General features: G+C 43.3%; 1 pseudogene; it reads right to left on the minus strand.

Annotated features, from left to right (window-relative positions):
* LOC147665995 (fucolectin-4 pseudogene) overlaps window positions 1–14,259 on the minus strand; it is a 131,448-nt pseudogene extending 117,189 nt beyond the window's left edge.
* Between the last annotated feature and the right edge of the window lie 7,507 nt (window positions 14,260–21,766).

Raw genomic sequence — 21,766 nt, forward strand, 5'->3', positions numbered from 1 at the left:
ATTCTGAGCATCACCTTCTGCACCCAAGAACTTAATATGAATACATCTAGATTGCTGATGAGCACATACTATAAACTTCTGTGAACTGTGAAAAAAGAATTCAAATTTATAACTGTGTGCTTCATGTCCTGGATGGCAAATCTTCTAGAATGGCCTGTGCAAGGCTTTCACCTTAGAGATGGGGCAGACTCATGGCCACTGAGAGAAAACAGTCTATCCCCCAAATTGATGCTGTTTGGTCCCACTTAGTATACTTTCTTTCTTTTTCTCCCCTGAATCTCTCCCCTTACCTGCTACACAGCCTAGCCCCCTGTCATTTGTGCCCTTTGACTAAGCACTTCTCCCCTTGTTGGGGAAAGATCCAATATTTATACTCTCGCGTCTCAGCAAACCCGCTGAGAGAGTCCACAGCACTAAGGGAGCCACTCACATCTGAGGTATGGTATGGCACCCCTTGCCAAAGCACTCCCTCTCCCCTTTTGGGGGAAGGATCCAGTATTTAGAAGTCTCAGAGACCCCTCTGAGAGAGTCCACTGTGTATAGGGAGCCTCTTGCAACAGAGATGGGGAAATAATACGACTTCCCCTGAGATCCCGCGCCCACCTCCCAGCTGACCCTGCCGCCCAAAGATAGTTGTTGATCTGCCCCACCATCCCCGCGCCGTGACTTTCCTGACTAGCTCAGAGGAGGTCGCTCCCCCCCGCTCCCAAGGCTTGGTGACTCCGTGACCTGAGAGCGCTTGAAAGCTGTCCCGCGGTATCGTAGCGCCTACCAGCTGAGTCATTAGTGCGATCTTTCCCCCACATTACTGCCACTGCCTGCATTGCGCATTTTCTATCTTTTAGTGCATTGTGCATTGTGCGTTTACCATCTTTAGTGCTGAATCATTAAGTCTGTGCATTGTTGTCAGCAAAGTACTTTATGCCTAATTGTGCCTCAGTTTGTCCCCCAGGCTCGCCCAGTTTCGATTTCTCTCACTTGCAGCCATTTTGTTGTTTGTTGTGCTTCGTAGCCCGTAGCTCCACCCCGCGCCCGCCTCCCAGCTGACCCTGCCTCGCCCCTCCCCCCTCCACTACCTACATATGACAGATGCCTCTGCGTGCAGCGTTCACGCGCAGCGATTGCGCCCCATGCGCGCCGAAGGTGCGCCAAAGGTAAGCCCGTCTACGCCCGTCCACGCCTGGACCGCGCCCAGTGCCAGACCCCCTTGCCCCCGCAACCTGCACTCCTCCCGCTTAACGTATGACGCCTCCACCCTCCTAGCCCTTAACCCCGGACGCACACCACAATGCTACGAAGCTGCCCCAGGACGTACCCACGGTCCCTTCACCTGCATCTCCTGCAAGTTTGCCTGCATCAAGACCCACACCAAATCCACTAACTCCAAACACAGCTCCGACTCTAACCACCTGAAGTGCATCCTGCTGAACACCCGCTCGGTCCACAGACACGTCACTGAACTCTGGGACCTACTCAACACTGCTTCACCGGACATCGCCTTCCTTACAGAAACCTGGATGAACGCATCATCAACACCCGACATCGCCATAGCCATCCCGGACGCTTACAAGATCATTCGAAAAGACTGCACCAACCAAACAGGAGGAGGCATCGCCATCGTCCATAAGAACACCATCAGAATCACGACCAGCTTTGACGATAACCTTGCAACCGCCGAACACCTCCACAGCCAGATCCACACCGACCCCAGGACCACACTTAGAGGCACCTTCATCTACAGGCCACCAGGAACCCGTAAACAATTCAGCAAAGACATCACTGACTTCATCAGTCCACATGCCCTCGCCTCTGAGAACTACATTCTACTGGGAGACCTCAACTTCCATCTGGAAAAGAAAAACGACAGCAACACCACCACCCTTCTGGACAACCTGGCCAATCTCGGACTCAAACAACTTGTTGACACCCCCACCCATGTAGCCGAACATACGCTTGACCCAATCTTCACCTCCAGCAAACACATCTCCTTCAATCGCACCACAGCTCTCCATAGGACGGACCATAGTTGTGTTTACTTCAGCTACAAAACTACCTCGACCCACAACCCCCCACAACCTATTCCGCGAAGAAACTGGAACAAAATCACCACCGACCAACTCCTCACATCGCTCAACCAAAACCTTCCCACCCTCTCATCGGACCCAAACCAAGCTGCCACCAAACTCAAACAATGGATAACCCACAGCGTTGAAGAATTAGCACCCTTGAAAAAACACCAAACCAAACAGTGTAGCAAAAAGGCCCCCTGGTTCAACGACGACCTTAAGAAATCCAAGAAACGATGCCGTACTCTCGAGAAAGCATGGAGAAAAAATCCAACCACTGACAACCTGACCACCTTCAAGACAGCCACCCGCAAACACCACCAATTGATCTGATCCACCAAGAAATCAGCATTCAAGGATCGACTCGACAACAACGCCCATAACAGCAAGGAACTATTCAACATCGTCAAAGAATTTACCAACCCCACCGCAGCCTCCAACGCCATTACTCCCTCCCAAGACCTCTGCGATTCGTTATCCTCCTTCTTCTACAACAAAATCGCCGACATACATAACAGCTTTGAGAACATTTCCAAAGAACAGTCCTCTCCACCCACCTCCGAACCTAAACCGCCCTCTAACAACCTCAGCGCCTGGAACCCAATCACCACTGAACACACCATCCGCCTAATGAACTCCATCCATTCTGGCTCGCCAACCAAGCCCTGTTCCCAACCCCATCTTCAACTAAGCAGACTCCATCATCGCACCCCATCTCCGTGATGTCATCAACTGCTCCTTCAACTCCGCTACCTTCCCAGAAAGCTGGAAACACGCCGAACTCATCGCCCTCCTGAAGAAACCCACAGCAGACCCCTCGGAACTTAAGAACTACCGCCCCATATCCCTCCTCCCATTCCCTGCCAAAGTCATTGAGAAAGCCGTCAATAGTCAGCTCGCCTCCTTCATTGAATCCAACAACTCCCTAGACACCTCACAGTCCGGCTTTCGAGCCAAACACAGCACCAAAACCGCCCTCATTGCAGCGACAGATGACATCGAACACTCCTGGACAACGGAGAAACAGTTGCCCTCATCCTACTCGACCTCTCCGCCGCCTTCGACACAGTCTGTCACAGCACCCTCATACAACGCCTCAGCAACATCGGCATACAAGGAAAAGCCTTGGACTGGATCATCTTGTTCCTCACCGGGAGAACCCAGAGAGTCTGACTTCCCCCATTCAAATCAGAGGCCACTGAAGTCATCTGCGGAGTACCACAAGGATCATCACTCAGTCCCACCCTCTTCAATGTTTACATGAGTCCACTCGCATCCATCGCGCGACAACACAACCTTAACCTCATTGACACCCAGCTTATCCTTTCCCTCACCAAAGACCCTTACACCGCCAAAACCAATCTTCACGAAGGCATGAAAGAAGTAGCCGAATGGATGAAAAACAGCCGCCTAAAACTTAACTCTGACAAAATGGAAGTCCTCATCCTAGGATCATCCCCCTCTGCCTGGGACGACTCATGGTGGCCATCGGCCCTGAGCACAGCACCCATACCCACAGACCACGCACGTAACCTTGGCTTCATCCTAGACTCCTCCCTCTCGTTGACCAGACAAGTCAACACCGTCTCATCCTCTTGCTTCAACATACTTCGTATGCTCAAAAAAATCTTCCATTGGATCCCCTCCGATACAAGAAAGACTATCACCCACGCACTGGTCACTAGCCGACTGGACTATGGAAAACCCCTCTACGCCGGAATCACAGCCAAATTACAGAAAAAACTCCAACGCATCCAAAACGCATCAGCCAGACTCATATTGGACATCCCTCGCCAAGATCACATTACCGGTCACCTGAAAGACCTCCACTGGCTTCCCGTCAACAAGAGAATAACGTTCCGTCTCCTCACCCACGCACACAAGGCCCTCTACAAACTAGGATCCAAATGCCTCAACACTTGACTGTCCTTCTACACACCCACCCGCCAACTAAGATCCTTCAATCAAGCTCTCGCCGCAGTTCCGCGCATCCATAGATCCACCATGGGAGGAAGATCCTTCTCCTACTTGGCGGCCAAGACCTGGAATTCTCTCCCCACTCATCTCCGCCTTACACAGAACCACATCTCCTTCAGATAAATAATGCACCCCCTCCCCCAAGAGCCTTGAAACCCTCTGGGTGAGTAGTGCGCTATACAAATTCCTGAACTTGAACTTGAACTACATGTAACTATGTTGCCATGTTCTAATAACTGTGTAATCACTGTAATTATGTAACCTGCAACTATGGTCTGATACTCATGTAAAATGCTCTGATACCTTCGGGTCCAGCCAGCGCTATATAAAACCTTTAATCCGCATCCACTTTAGGAAACGTAACCCAAGAGTTAAAAAGCTCATAGGGGAATGATGCATCAGCACTCGCTACAAAGATTACTGAGATTCCATCGCTGGGCACCCGAAACTGTGTCAGATGACGCCGAGGTGGTGCACGACTATGCATTACTATATTAACTTCAGCCATAAGAACGCTGGGTGGAAAAACAATCTATACAAAACTGTAGCACGAAAATGGGAAGTAATTCAAAATGGCAACTTTTTAATTGTCAAGCTTTAATGAACCTCTAATTTAATTATATAGGTAGGTTAATCCATCACTTCTGTCAACCGGAAAAAAGGAGTGAGGGTGTGGTGGACAAATATAAGCACTACTTCTAAAGCGTCACAAATAAAAGACCAACCGTTAGGTGTGCCATGTTGCAGGGATTCTGATCATGCACAGAACTATGCTCAGGAAACCAGGACCTCAGTGAATTGTGATGTACCCAGAACCACTATCCGACTAGCCTCAGTGTCTAATTTGTTCTCTGTACTAAAGCAAAGCTACCAATGATTAGACAACCCAGAACAAGCGACTAAGGTTACTTTCAGGAATGGTGGGAATCAAGAACACTCTTTTGTCTTTATTATCATATCAGTCTACAACGTGAGTAATCAGTGACATGGAAAAGTTTAAAATGTTTATTTTAACTACTTGCTCTAAACTGCAGTACTTTTTCCTAACATAAGCAGACAAAAGATTAGAAATAAAACCATCAGTATTGTTCTAATTCCAACACAAAGGGAGAAATCATATTATATTGATAGTGGAAACAGGTCCTATAGCACCTTGTGTACCACCCTCCCCTGGCTAGAAGCCAGTTTTATAATAAAAGAAGGTCACTAGGTTTGAATGGGGAACCCCATACCTCCAAGATCAGCTTAGGAGATTCACATCACAGGGTCAGCAATGCTCTCTGTAGATGGAAAGGTGTTCTCCAAGTGCCAGTATCATGCATGCAATGCCATATTAAAGGCACCCGAGATTCAAATATTTGCAGCTGTGTGCCTGTTGCGTCTAGAGCGTGGGCCGATCAACCTAAATTCAACAGCATACATTGTTATTTGACCTTGAAGGATTCTGCATACAGTGTTCAGACTAAGGTTGCGGTGTAAGTGTAGGGATGTGAAAAACAGAATGTTCTCATGTGAAGAAAAAACAAGCAAGCAGTTTTACTTATAATAACAGTTACGTGTTGGGTCATGTGCAAAAGCGGCAAAGTGGCAAGATGGCATTTAACTTCTAGAACGCTTATGGTAACATAGCAATGTGTGCAGGCAAAACCCTTCTTCACTTAAACAGACACACTGCTGAAAAAGAATCTGATCACCTACAAGGGGCACACGGAAGGTATTCAAGGAGGCACATCTGAAGAAGGGGAAGAATCGAAGAGAGTTGTGCCAGAGAGGGGTGCGACACTGTGTTGCATCTAGAAGAGGTCACCTATCCTGTCTTGAACCTGTCCTAATCCTTTAGGTCCTGACTGACCCGGGGGTCCCTATCCAGCTCCTTGGCCAGGGGTTGGTCCTCACACCATTCCAGGTAAATATAATTTCTGTGTAGTATGTCCTTGTACTGCTCTCTGTTTCTACCCTTTCCAGGTACTGTCAACATGAGATTTTAACCAAGACTTATTTGCCCTATCCTCGATTATTTTTCACAAGAAAACGGTGTATGACATGTATTGGTATTTGACTCACGTAATTATTGATTAGATAAAACTTTTAAAACTTCCTCAAGTCTGTGGTCATTCAAAGAATAGAGTTAATTACATTTGTACCAATTCTACCATCAACCTGATCTATTGACCAGAGGAAATTAAGACCCATGGTTATATGATTGGTAGGAATTTGTAAAGGTAAATTCAACACGCAGAAATATTGACATTGATCGCAGCGGTGAATTACTGGCTTACGTGTGTATGTTAATGGGCCCAGGTGAGTATGGTAGTTTGTAAGTAACTCAAGCTGGTAAACCCGCTGCATCACAAGAGGCTTGTAAATAAGCCCCTCTGCATTTAAATATGGTGGGAGTGCCATCGCCACGACAGTAACTGTGACGAACGCCAACTTGGTTCCAGTTTGTGGATATGGTGAAATTGGTTGGCCTCCAGGAACCATTAGGAAAGTAGAGACAGTGTTTACGAGTGGTATCAGGAATATATTCATTAGAAGTTACACCACACTATAATAAAATTAGAACTAGGAAATCAAAAGCCAAACAACTGCATTTCGCTTTTAAAACCATACAAAAACATTTAAGTGGAAGTTCAACCGGCCACATGTTAAAGATCGTAGCTGCTAAATTCTTGCCATCGCTCACATATGGCTCGGAATTGATGGCATCTAGGGACTCTACAGCGCTGAATCTTGCTCAATCTAAACTGTTTAAACACCTTTTTTCGATCCCGCGACACATTTCACAGGCCCAAATATGTCTGGAATATGGATTAACAAACCAGACTCCGGCAAAACAAGGAGCATTGGCCAAATATTACTGGCGTATGAGGGACGCCGAAGACAACTCACTTGCCCACCTCTGCTGGCTAGAGTTCGAAAAACAGGCTGGGTTCTCAAATTCAACATATAAGTCCCTTAGGCAAGCGCTTCAGTCTTTAAAGCTGGAAGAAGCCTGGCTTTCACCCGTGTCTTATAACATTTTTAAACAGATCACTAACAAAGCCATCAAACAAGCATCGCTGATAATGGACAAAGGCACAGTGGCTGGCAAAAGCCACGCCTGGATTGTGTTACCAACATATAACCATCTGAAACATCAGCCATACTTGCAAGATTGTTTTAGGGATCACTACAAGAGGAAATTAAGTCTTCTGAGGCTGGGTTGGTTCTCGAGCAAAGATCTCACCCCCAAATGGCTGCGTACCTGGCCAACTTCAAACTGTCGCCTTTGTGGCAAGGGCGTAGAGTCATTATTGCATTTATTATGCATATGCCCGGCACTCCAAAATTTAAGGAAGACGCTCTTGTTACCACTCCTAAGAGAAGCACAAGTAAGAACCTGCAGGGCGGCTGTAATAAAATGCCTTAGCGGGTCTTGGATACAACTTTCCAGCAAAACTATAAAATTCTTGGCCCACGCTGCCCAAGAGCTGGAAAACAAGGAAACAATTAAAGACGACCCGTGCCAATTGGCCCCCCCAAGGCTGGGCCCAGACTCTCCCTCAATCTCTTAATGGATACCCTTCATTCCACTTTTCCGGCATAAAAAAAAAAAAAAACTTCATTCTGAGTTAACAATGTGTTACTTCCATCAAGTTACAATTAACCCCCAAGCACTGTACCCTCGTTTAGAATATCCATTTGCTGACTGGCAGCTGCAATGAGACAGTTATCCCCGTGCCCAGGTCCATCTGTGTTTCTCAACTTTACACAGCAACTGCACATTCGAGCAATTTGCTAATGCTATGCGTTACTTTAATGTATTATCTTTTTATGTGATTTATGTTGTTTTTATGCTGTTTCAAAGATGTAAAGTTTTATCCCATGGTGGTAAGATCCACCCTTTTATGATTTTCACAAATCAAATAAAGTATTACTTACCGTTAGAACTAGGACTAATGCTGTTTGCAGTCCAAATTACAATGAACTGTAGCCACTATTGCATAGTCAGTAAGAGGGAGGCTCATAACCACAGAGTGAAGTACCAGTGGCAGAGCCTTGTATTAATGACATGCTGACCAAGTATAATAAATCGATCATAAATTGCACAAAATGACCAAAGCCACTTCGAAGTTTTAACCAAATAACAAGGTTTCTTAGACTCTGAGAGGGGGTCACAATACAAAAACTCCAAATATATTCTAGAGTCTTGCACGATACAAAAATCATACTTCGATTTCAACTTCAGCACGAAGGCAATATCATCTTTCTTATGCTCCAGAATCCTCTACCTTTTTATCAGTTTGACGCATGATGGAAAACCCCTCAGGATCAGACAGCACGTGCCGTTTTTGCAGCAGGGAGAGGGAAACACTGGAACACATTATCGGTTTATGTCCCGAGTTATTGGACATTCGTAAGAATCTACTGAAATGTGAATCAACCATTACTACAGGGTTTTAACGAATCATGACCATTACCAGGCATACTTTATAATGAACATGCCTTTACCAGGCATGTCCGTAACTACAAAGCTTTTACCACAAATATGCCGTGGTAATGGCATGTTCGTTGTAATGAATGGTAATTGTCATGGGTTAGGAGCTCATGGCCAGGTGGGGGACTGTGGCAGGGGTAGTTGCTATAGGGATCAGGGTCAGGCACAGGGACACACTTAGGGTTCAGGGCAACATGTGGTCATGGGTTAGGAAGTCAGGGCTATGTGGGGGACTGTGGCAGGGGTGGGGGCTTTAGGGATCAGGGCCATGCAAAGGGAAAGAATTATAGTTCCGGGCTGTAATGGTCATGGGTTAGGAACTCAGGGCGGGGCGGGGGACTGTGGCAGAGGTTGCGGTATTAGGGATCAGGGCAAAGCATGTCATGGTCATGGGTTAGGAAGTCAGTGCCGGTCGGGGTTTGTGCGGCAGGGGAGGTAGCTTTAGAGATCAAGGCCAAGCAAAGGTAAAGACTTAGGGTTCAGGGCCGTAATGGTCATTGGTTAGGAAATCAGTGCCGAGCGGGCGACTGCGGCAGGGGAGGTAGCTTTAGAGATCAAGGCCAAGCAAAGGTACAGACTTAGGGTTCAGGGCCTTAATGATCATGGATAACGGGCCCGGCAGTGGACGGCATCAGGAGTTGTGGCTTTAGGGATAGGGCCAAGAAAAGGGATAGACTCAGGGTTCAGGGCAGGGCTAGGGGCCTTTGGCTAGGGTGGCAGCTTAGGACTTAGGGCCAAGAAAAGGGACAGACTTAGGGTTCAGGGTACAGGGGTAGGGGATTGAGGAACAGGGTGGTTTAAGGGGTAAAGGCAAGGTACAGGTATACCACGCAGCTTTCAACTCCCCTCTGCTTCTCAGGACCCATCAGGCAAGACTGGTGGACTTAAGGTTCAAGTATGGGCAGGGGGTTTCAGCAGAAGAAAGTTTTCTCTTGTTCTGCCTTCTCTGTCTCGTCAGAAAATGTAAGTCCATTCACAGTGTCTATTTAGCACTGTGAATGGATCACGTGGGGAGAAACAACAAAAAATCTGGTACGTTCATGCTAGTGTGTCTCAACGGCATGCATGCCACTACAAAGGAAATGCCTTTACCACGTATGTCAGTTGAGCACCTACATGCCCTTAGCAAGCATGCCTTTATGATGATATTATCGTGGTAAAGGCATGCGTGGTGAAGGCATGTACGTTGTAAAAATGAGTGTGCAAAATGCAAGAGTGGTAATGATGCACATGTTGTACCGGCAGCAATGTAAAGGCGCGTGTGGTAATAGTATGCGCGGTTACATCCTACAACCTACTGACACAGACTTTTAATATGAAAGGGATAAGAAAACTATGTGAGTCAATGTATTCTGTTTTAGGGGCACTTCACCAAAACAAGAGGGACAGGCAGGGACATTTTGTAACTTTAGAAATTAGGAGGTGGGAATGTAAATCTTTGATGACTTAAATATGGGGACAATTAAAACAAAAGGAATTCATTTTCATGCTTATTCAATTGTTTGTTTTTAATTTTTTTATAAATGTGTTATATTGTAAATGGTTTTAAGTAACTGAAACAATAAAATATGATCTGATTTTTAAAGGGGCCAGAATCAGTCAGGTTTCCTCTTAGCACAAGTAAACGTGCCACAGCATCACTTAGTAAGTGACTACTTCTTATAAGTGTGCTTGGACAGAAATCGAACTGTCAAAATATGGCCCAGTACCCTGAATTGCATGGGATCTAGAAGTGCACCAGTCGTAAGTGCTAAAGATGTACTCTGTGAGTGGAGCGGCATAAAGAAGCCCAGGTCCCAGGTCCCAATGGAACAAAATTATTGTAATAAAGGAAATAATTAGTTGAACTCTTGAAAATTAGGGTACAGCTCCTAAACCAGTACAGATGGGCTGAAGTGTATCTAATATATGAGATCTGCTTTTTTCACATAATATTCATTTATTATAAATATCGCGACACAGATCTAACTAACACGCATCTGTTATTTGTAAATGACAACTTTTAACTTTACCTTTCATTGATATTTCCATTGTTCCTCAATGAATTCCCGATGAGAATTTCTGCTCCATTCAGATTTTCTGCTGCCTCCCTTCTGGAGGTGATGGAAATTACATCGACGTTATATTTTCTCAATAAATCCAACCTCCACCAGGGACCAAAGTCTTCATTTGTACGGGAGCAGGATCCATGCGAATAATCGGCATCCTGATTTCCATCTATAGCGTTGAATGCAAGTCCCAGATAACCCAGGAGATTCCAATTTCCATAAAGAACACTTGACTGGGTGGCTCGACCACCCAGGGCCACATTCTCACCTGAAAGTAGACAAGCTCATTTAGTTAGAAGAGGTCTGTAGGGGCTACGTCACTAGTATAATACCCAGGCTAAAACATGTTTGTCAAATATCATAGTTATTCATTAATGCATTTACCGGGTACACAAAGGTGTTTTGAAATCAGTGCCCCTATGCTAGAGGTTTTTACATTATAAATACCGCAAACAATGAAAAGCACGCAAGACATGCATAATTGACCAACGTGACGACTCACAAAGAAATATTTACTTGAAACACTTTAAAGGCTTTGCTCACAACACTTGCCACAGATACCTGCACCAACTCTAGTGGTCTCAAGTGCATTGAACTCCATCCAAACTGGCCATGCTGTGGGACTGCTTCATTTTGCCGACATATTCGAAATCTCAGGATAATCATCATTAACCTGAACTCATGATGCATTTTCCACAACCTCCATACAATGGATTCAAGTATACATCTTTTAGTCAATGAGTAATTATCTCCTATCTGTTGTTAGAAATATTATGTATTCATATTTTTGTGCAACTTGAACAGAATACAGAATGTGGTTTTACACTCAATGACATATGTACGGACACATATTGCACGATTGTCTTTAAAGCGAATTTCCCTTGACATATAGAAGCGTGTTTTCAAGACCTTTGTTAAATAGTCCTCAATTTGGGCCTAGTGGTCATACTGTACAAAATGGATGCCTTTTCCCTGCACATTTCAATATCTGTTATTTCTGCAGTACATAGTCAAGCAGAATCATGTTTGTTTATTTCCATGGGTATTTTTCTTCCTGGTCTCGATGAACCCTCCCGGCCTATTCTCCAAACTATAACTTTATTTCAAAGTTGTTCCATTAGCTCATGTATACTATTCATTCATAATAACCTGCTGTTCACGGATCTAGTTTGTCCCACCATCTCCGGATGGCATTAGTATAGAGTTTTCGAAATAAATATTCATGTAGTGGGATAGTGCTTAGGTTCTATGACAATATGACACTTAGTAAAGTTGTGCTCTGATTAGCAGAGAAAGCAACACATTTTATTATACCATGATGATTCAGCAGTTTTAGTCATTTCCAATTTGAAGATAGTATAAAAAAAGCTCAGTTTTGGGGGGCTGAGAGAGTTTTCCTTATTGCTACTAGGGATGCTGTCTGTTTCTGTCTTGACTTTTCTGCCCACTTAGAACTTAGAATATTTTTGATTGCACACTTCTCTGTAATGCCATATTCATCATCCTTCATGGCGATTATTCTGTTCTGCGTTTTAGACTTTTTGAAATAAATCATTACAACTATTCTGCTGATGTAGAACTAAAAGTTTCTGAGCAGGCTGTTTTCATTTTCTGACTGTAATTCGGTTAATGTGTCCCAGAGCCTTACCTCTGGGACACATTAACTCTTGAAATTGAGATTTAACAGTGTCTCCAATTCATCAAATTGTTATTTTTCTGTGAAGGCACAATTTTGGGCTGTCAAAATTGCAGGGTCCCCCGTACCCACAAATTTGTGGTAGCTGAGGAGTGTTGCAAGTTAAGAACACGTTCTTTCTGCTTTAGAAATTCCCCTTTTTGCTCTGTCACTAGTCAAAGTGGATTTTCCTAGTGGATTTTGCTTTGTTCTTGGTTTGTGTTGCTGCTCCTGAAAAAGTCAGATTGTAAGTATTTATAGAGTCACATGATTCTGGTGGCATTTTGGTGACTAAGAGTGTTCCGGTGTGGTACTGAAAATTTAGTTCTGTGCTGAGTGATGATTTGTTATGCTGTGAGTGACGTATTGGTTATGCAATATTGATTTTGGGTTCAATTGGAGGTTTGATTACTGTGATTTTCATGTACTATTCTTATTTGTGATTTGTATTAGAGAAGTTTTGGTTAATTATGTGTTGTTCGATTATCGAATTGGCAGAAATCCAAAATCTCACAATGCTATTGTTGAACTTATCAACAAAAAGATACTGTGATTTTCAAGACACTACATACATACAGATAGGGGCCTTTTTCGGAATTAAAACGTTTTCCTTTTCAGGGGTTTGTGTACCTAATTTAGGTTGGGGACATTTGCCCTTTGGTGCACAAGAGTAAATACACTAGCCAATAGTGGATTGCCACTGGACAGGAGTCTGCTTTAGTGTGACATGAATGTGACAAGTGCCACAGAGGTACTGGTTTTATGTTTATTGTTTGCAAGATTTGTTTTCCTTTAACTTACTGATTTGTTCTTATTTACATTTTTATTTCTTTTATTTGTGTTCATTGACATGGCCTGTGCAATTGTTTTCTGAGGTGAGTCCTCAGATCTTGGTCGAAGGATCTCACTCCTCCCTCTAGCACCCAGCAGCTCAACGGAGCTCTGTGCCACCTCGCGCCCAACCAGTCCTCCTGTTCAGGGTCCGAGCCCACCCACCCTCTGTTCCTGCTATTTTGCCTCTGATCCAGTTCTGGTTTTATTTATTCTTAATTCATTCTCCCTGACTGCCACTGTCATTTTTTTCTTTTTGTGTTTTCATTCTTCTTCCCCCCATATATTTCCCTCAGTTATCGCCGCTATCCCTGACCCTGACCCATCCACTCCAACCCCACTCCCGCTTCATAGCTCATCGTCCCTTCCCCCTCCCCTTCAAATGGCGACTGCTGCGGGGGAACGTGCTTGAGTCCTCAGACCTTGGTCTAAGGATCTCACTCCTCCCTCCAGCTCCCCAGCAGCTCAGCGGGGCTCTGTGCCACCTCGCGCCCAGCCAGCCCTCCTGGACAGGGTTTGAGCCCACCCACCCTCTGTTCCTGCTACTTTGCCTCTGTTCCGGTTCTGGTTTTATTTATTCTTAATTTATTTTCTCTGACTGCCACTGTAATTTTATTCTTTTCATGTTTCCATTCTGCTCCCTCCATATTTTTCCTACCGTTATCGCTGCTATCCCTAAACCGTCCCCTCACGCCCCACTCCCACATCCCAGCTCATCGTCTCGCCCCCTCCCCTTCATATGGAAACCGCTGCACCTAAGGCAAGCCCGTCTTCGCCTGTCCACGCCTGGAAAGCGCCCAGCACCAGAACCCCTGGCCCCGTGACTGCCACATTGCCTGTCTCCGCTACGACTCAAGCACCCTCCACGCACTCAACACAGGACGAGCACGCACCTGCCACGTGGCCGCCCCGAAGCGCACCCAAGGGCCCTTCTCCTGCTGGAACTGTATCTTCACCAGCATCCAGCCCAACAACTCATTGACCAGGAAAGAACACAAACACCTCAGCTGCATCCTTCTCAACACCCGCTCCGCCCGCAAACACGCCGTTGAACTATGGGACCTGCTCGACTCAACCTCCCCATATGTCCCATTCCTTTTATTTTTAAAATATCTTTATTCAATTTTTCTCCATTTCTTGATCCCACCCCCCACCCCCCTCAGTGACGGACAGGTAAACCATAATACACATTGTCTTCATGAGCATTACATTGTAATTTACCATCATTATATAATAAAACATTTTTAACATACAATTCCCAGGAGCAAATATACTATTTAAGAGGAAAAGGAAAAAACAAAAAAACCACAGGAAGATATCCAAAGACAACTAGTTAGAAAACAAAAAGAAAAAAGAGAACAAGGGCATAGTACAATACCACTGAGATCCTAATTCTGTATGGTGTGCCAGTGTGTGAGAGGTGTCCAGATCCTAAGCCCCCTTTTGCAGTGCTGTTTACCTTTCCTTTTGTAGATGGCTACTGCAATGTTGTACATGGCCAATAGCCTAGCTAACCACTGTTGGAATAAGGGTGCTATAGGATCTAGCCATGCAGATGCGATGCATAGCTGCAAAACCGCCATTGTACCAAATATAAGCTCATGGCCACTGCCGGGATTATCTGGGTCATCTGCCCCTAATAAAATTACCTCACTTGACAAAGTGATCTTTCTATAGAGAACAGACGTCAGAAAACTCTCTATATCTTGTATTGAAATGTTAGTGCAGGACAGGAGGCGAAGATATGAATAGAGTGAGCATTGGATAGTTTACATCTCGGAGAGCATGTCCCTTTACCGGTTCCCCACTTAGCGATTTTATCTGGCGTGTATATAGAATAAAATAGGTTTTATAAAATTGTGCCTAAAGCTTGGTGGAGATAAGGATAGTTTGAGCTAGCTGGTAAGTGCGTAAAAATCCCTCGTTTGATATCTTCAAACGAGGGATGTTTCAGCGATGTGTCATCTGGGAATATTGCCATCAGAGAGGCGTTGACTCCGCTGATAGTGTAGTCCCTAGTGTGAATGATTGATTCCACCAGAGTTGACTTTTCCCCTAGTGTCCTCCCCCCAGGCTTGTGTAGCATAAAGTCCCTGATTTGCATGTATTTAAAAAAGACTCGACAATCTAGATGGAATTCATCTTTCAGGACTTCAAAGGACTTAATTCCCTGCAAATCAGGGCAACAGGCAACCTAGCTGAATTATTCCTGCCCTGTACAATTTATTTATACAGTTATCCCTGAAGATAGTAGGCAAAATAATTGGATTGTCCATTACAGGAGTACAATGTGAAATTTGCCCTATTTGTAGCACTTTCTTTACAGCTTTCCATACCTTAAAGCTACTGTATATTGTCTTGAATTTAACTTTTTTTTGGTAGCTATCATGTAAGTGCCTTCACAAATACCCTCGGCTTGAGTTGCCCAAAAACAGCTGAAATATTGATGGCGTATGTTCATCTGCACTTATTTCATCAGTCTTCGTGTTTTGCAATAACTCCCTACTATAGAGTAGTACTGTCGCCCAGTAGTACCTTCTTAGGTTGGGAAGAGAGAGCCCACCTCTATCCTTGGGGAGGGTAAGGGATTTATAGGCTCGCCGGGGTTGTGCCTATGCCCAAATAAATCTTGAAAATGTGTGCTCAACTGCTGTAAACCATTGGTTTGAACATTTGATACAAACTGCCCTAAATAAATATAAGATTTTCGGGGAAACAAAATGTCACTGCATTTGCTCTTGCGATTATGGATAAGTGGAGGTTATCTAAGCATCGTAGATTTTTGTATTGAGCACAACATTTTTTAATGTTAATATCCACCAATTCCTCAAGATCCAAGGAGATGGTAACTCACAGGTATGTCGCTTTTCCCACTACTCTAGGGTCATCCATCGCTCTTTTTTGGTTCAGGACAACCTGCATCTTCTGTTGATTGAGCACGTAGCCAGAGACTAAGCCGAATTTACAAGCTTCAGTCTCAATGGAATGCATTGCTATCGTAGGATCAGTAGAAACGATAGCAATGTCGTCTGCATATGCTAACGTTTTTGTGGAGTGTCCCTGTGATATGATAGGAGTGATTTTGTTATTCTTTACTAGGCAGCAGACAAAAGAATCAATGTATATTGCGAACAGCAATGGTGAGCATGGGCAGCCCTGTGTGTTCCTTGGGAGATAGCAAATTCCTTAGTTAAGCTTCTATTGACCAGTACTACAGCCTTGGGATTAACGTACATTTTTTGAATGGCACGAATGAAGCCTGTTTGGAATCCTACCTCTGCCATTGCCTTCCAAAGCCAGGAGACCCTATCGAAAGCCTACTCCGCATCAAGTAGGATCAGTACCATAGGGTCTCCTGCAGTCTCCATTCCGTCAGTCTCCATTCCGTCAAAGATAGTGATAACTCTCTGAATGTGGTTTATTGTTGATCTCCCCGCAACAAAACCTTGTTTGCTCTTGGCGATCAATTTCTGTATCATAGTGGCTACCCTGTTTGCCAAGATCTTTGAATATATGTTTGAGTCTTCATTGTAAAGATTTATGGGGCGGTATGATCCTAGGTGTTCTGTAGGTTTATTTTTTTAGGGAAAATAATAATTTTAGAGCTAGACCAAGAGTTGGGAGGCTGACCACTGGTAAATATATGTATGATCAGATCAACTAAGATATGTTGAAATCCCCACAGACCATTAATGGGAGAGGGCAGTGTGAAAGATCAATAGAGATTTCATCAAAGACCGCTGGGTCATCTGTGTTGCTCCCATACATAGTGCATAGAGTCAATTGTTGGCCTGTTTGATATTGGCATGCAGTTATAGTCCATCGGCCAAATTTGTTAGTTTTTGAACGGCTAAAAACATACCCACTACCTTTAGCAAAAATGGCGACCCCCCATACCCGAGCCCCTTGTGAAGTAGCACACACCAATTTATACCCTAATGTATTTAACAGATGGCTCTGAGATTATTCTATATGCGTCTCTTGAAGGCACACAATATTCGCCCCCCAGTTTTGTAACCCAATTGTGACTTTTTGTCTTTTTTTAGGATCATTCAAGCCACATATGTTTAGGGATAGTATTTTTAACCTACCCATATTTTAACAGAGCTGTCCCAGAGCTATCAATATGATTATGCAGTTTATAACATTGTTTGCTCTTGTACCTTTCCTTCTGTCTTTTTGTGTCCCTTGAGTGCATGTTTCTGTTTTGTACGGTTACTGCTAACCTACCCTTCACTCCCACTCCCCCCCCCCAAAGTCGTCCCCCCCACCCGCAACCAATCTTGGAGGTTACCTGACTGCAGTGCCAGAGTTTGACGTCTGTCCACCAGTCCCTACGTGAGCCCCCTAAGCCTCCCCGTGTGTATAAAAACCTTCATTGTTGTAGTGGCTATGAGCAAAAAACTGTTTGTATGTGACATATTTAAAGACATTTTTAAGCAGGGCATTTCAAGCTGAGGGGGTTCCCCAAGTTCCCACAACACATCTAGCCACCCTGACAATACATACCATCTCTTAGTGTGGTTAGTTAAGTGTTTAGTAAAGTGAGAGAAGGATCAGTAAAAAGCTACCAAAGTGGGTGCAGACATATGTTTTGGGTTCCAAATGGGTATACTTAAGATGAGCCCAATCATATTAATAACACATTTGATCAATGTTTGTGGGCTGCAATTTCCTCTAAGTCATTTTTGGCCTGAATTTTGGAGATGAAGCTAAGTGTAGCCCCTTTAAAAATAACTTTGAGTCTAGCAGGGTTTTGTGAGTATACTGTAGCCCCTAGTTTCTTTAACAGCTCCAATACCCACCGACCATGCATGCAACCTAAGGATCATCCTGAACTCCACCCTCTCCATGACTAAGCATGTTAATGCCGTCTCTTTCCTTCCTTCTGCTTCAACACCCTTCACATGCTCTGCAAGATCTACAAGTGGATCCCCAACCAAACAAGAAGAATTGTCTCCCAGGTCCTCATGAGCAGCAGGTTTGACTACAGAAACGCACTCTAGGTAGGAACCTCAGCAAAACACCTCTGCATACCTGGTCCTCGACATCCCTCACCGCAGCCACATCATTTCCCAGCTGAGAGACTTGCACTGGCTCCCCATCACCTTCAAGGTCCTCTCTCACGCACACAAGGCACACCACAACACTGGACCAGCGTACCTCAATGAACGACTCAGCTTCTACACCCCCACCAGCCAGCTACGCTCCACCAACCTCGCCCTCGCCGCAGTCCCATGCATCCGATCGGTGCACAGACAAAATATCGACTCCAAAATATCGACTGGACATAATACTGAGTTTTAAATATAGACTGGACAAAATATCGACTGGACATAATATCGACTACAAAAATATCGTTTTTCAGGTAAGTGAAGTAATATCGACTGTATAAAATATAGATAGCAAAAATATCGAATTTTTAATAATATATAATATTTTATAGTGTATTTTTATGTAATAATATGTGTGAAAAGTGTGTATTAATGTTAAAAAATATTTTATTAAATGAATTTCGTTTTTTTAATAATTGCGTAATGTAATTCTGTAGCGGGTTGTGGGTTTATAGGGGAATAGGGTGGGAAGTAATTTAACAATAATTAATTAATTAATATATGTTTGTAAATATTTATAATTAATAATTAATTGATAATTAATAAATAATAATTAGTTAATTAATTAATATAATTTTGTACACATTTTGTATTAGTAATTAATTGGTAATTAATTAATTGTAATTAGGTAATTACATTAATTAGAGTACATTTTAATATATATAATTTTGTGTTATTGTTAAGTAATTAATTGGGAAAAAATAATATTAATAATTAAAATAATTACAGCTAATGTGCTAATATATTTACTTTATTGTTATTGTTAATTAATAATTATTTGGTAATTAAATAATATTGATAAATTTTGGGTAAAGGAGTATTTTTAGGGTTCAGGGTCAGTTTTCAGTTTTTGGGTAAAGGGGCATTTTTAGGGTTCAGGGTCAGTTTTTAGTTTTTGGGTAAAGGGGCATTTTTAGGGTTCAGGGTCAGTTTTCAGTTTTTGAGTAAAGGGGCATTTTTAGGGTTCAGGGTCAGTTTTTAGTTTTTGGGTAAAGGGGAATTTTTAGGGTTCAGGGTCAGTTTTCAGTTTTTGGGTAAAGGGGCATTTTTAGGGTTCTAGGTCAGTTTTCAGTTTTTGGGTAAAGGGGCATTTTTAGGGTTCAGGGTCAGTTTTCAGTTTTTGGGTAAAGGGGCATTTTTAGGGTTCAGGGTCAGTTTTTAGTTTTTGGGTAAAGGGGTATTTTTAGGGTTCAGGGTCAGTTTTGGGTTTTTGGGTAAAGGGGTATATTTTAGGGTTCAGGGTCAACAAATAAGATTGTAAAAAATTATTTTTATTATTTTCATTTATTATTTAATTATTATAATTTAATTTAAGTATTTTAAGTATATTTTAGTAATTAAAATTTAATATTAATTTAATTTAACACTGTTTTTAATAAAGTCGATATTTTTTACATCTATATTATTGTTAACGATATTTTGTACTCGATATTTTTGTACTTACCTGTTTGTAGATACAAACTCGATATTTTGACTGTCGATATTTTGTCCACGATATTTTGGCAAGTCGATATTTTGTCCATCGATAATATTTCAGTGATCCCATCCGATCGTCTCCCACCTCACCGTAAAGACCTGGAACACCCTCCCCATCCAGTACGACTGAACCAAGACCCGCTGACCTTCAGAAGACTCCTCAAGAACAGACTTTTCGAGAAGTAGCAGCATTCCCCTCCCCCCGGCGCTTTGGACCCTCACGGGTAAATAGTGTGCTTTACAAATGCAATGATTAATTGATTGATTCAGGGTTAGTTAGCTGAGGATTGGTGAGATGTCATGACAGAATCATTCTGTTGTTGGTTTGTTGTTGTCAGAGTTGCGCTGCAATTGGCTGAACTTTGGCATAGCCACGCTGCAATTGGCTGTTGTATCCTACCTTGTCTCATTTTGCTTCTGAATTATTTTGAGTGAGAATAAGGAATGCTATGTTGAAAAATCCCAATCACCATGTGAGGGAGAGATGTTCCTGCTGAGGGTCCGCCTGCTTATGAAATGATGATGAGTATTGTTTCTTATATGTTGACCAGGATGTGTAACGGGCATGAAAATGAATTACAGTTTCCTTTAGAAGATACCTTTTACATTATAAAGTTTCTTGAGGAAACCTATGACTGATAGAAGTTGTTACCTAGACATACACAGTTTGAAGCATCAAATAAATGGGAGACAATGTCTAAAGAGAAGGAAAGAAAGAAAATGAAGAAGCAATTGTAAGGGTTTATTTAGATAGTAGCTGGGAGGCTACTGGTATCATCATGAGAGATGCTGGATAGAGGATATGATATAGGGAGTGGGAGTTAATCCCACATGTGAAGTAGTGTGGCTCACTGGTTAGAGGCGGCAGACCCGAGAGCAGAGGACGGCCCGGGACCAGGGTTCGATTCCCGGCGCGGCAGGTTTCTGGACCAGGGTCAGCGGACTCGATAATTCTCTCGCCTCGGTGCCCACTCTGATCAGCGTTCACACTCGGCAACTCTGGGCATTAGCTTGCCTCATCTTCACTAACGGCCCCACCAGACCGCCGGGGATGCCTGGTCTCACCCTGGAGATACCCATTAAGGGACCATCTCTGAGGGAAGCCAGGAAGGGTTTCGCAGCGGTCGAAGCGCCTTGGGACCCTCCGGGTAAGTAGTGCGCTATATAAATGCCTATACATACATACATACATACATACAATAGTCAAAGAGACATCAGACAAAAAGAAAACAAATGATGGAGAAATAGAAAGGCGGAACCGAAAACGAGGATAACGAGGATAACTTTTTAAAATGATCTTTTGAATTCTAGACCTCATACATACACTGATGGGATCCCAAGACAGGAGCAGAGTTCTGTTGCACTTGATATGGGTGCAACTGAAGAGGGTATGAATCTACAAGCACAGTGATTGATGACACTTGCAGTTTCATGTGAATCAGTGAGTGCCTCACCAGTAATTTATTGGCATTTTTATTGAGTACTAGCAGAGAATTGTCTGTTTTCTCTTCAGTTACAAGTGACAGGTATATTGCCATTACTGCTTATTCTCCGAAAAAAAGATATAAATATTGGTCTTTTTTAGAACGATTTTCGAAAATATTGCAGGGATCGATTGACACAAATAGATTGATGACAATGAAATAAATTTTGGATGAAAAGTGGTACTTAAACAAAGACCAGCAAGGTGCATGAAACAAGCATATGATAGTCTTGAGTAACCAGCAAATGAGGGGGAGGTTGATATCAGTAAAATTAGAAATGTAGAGAGACATTGCCACATGGATTTGACTTATGATAACATAGAACAACTGGGCCTAATAATTTAACAATCCCACATTAAACATCTGGTTGATATTGGACTGGAGGGAAGGTGGAAGAAGAAGATTATTACTGGAAAGAAAACTTCAGAGGCAGAAAAAATATTATAGGAGTCAGTTAGTGATTCCGAGTTGGTGGCCGTTTCAGAATTTCCACTGGGGGAAGTACATGGAGAGAATTATGTACATGTGCCATGGACGAGAAGTGTTATATACACTTTTACAACAAATTTTACAGAATTGCAAGAGGAACCAGAGAAATAGTGCGAGGAAGTTCAT

Source organism: Lissotriton vulgaris, unplaced genomic scaffold (assembly GCF_964263255.1).
Source record: "Lissotriton vulgaris unplaced genomic scaffold, aLisVul1.2 SCAFFOLD_1275, whole genome shotgun sequence".
Classification (NCBI taxonomy): domain Eukaryota; kingdom Metazoa; phylum Chordata; class Amphibia; order Caudata; family Salamandridae; genus Lissotriton; species Lissotriton vulgaris.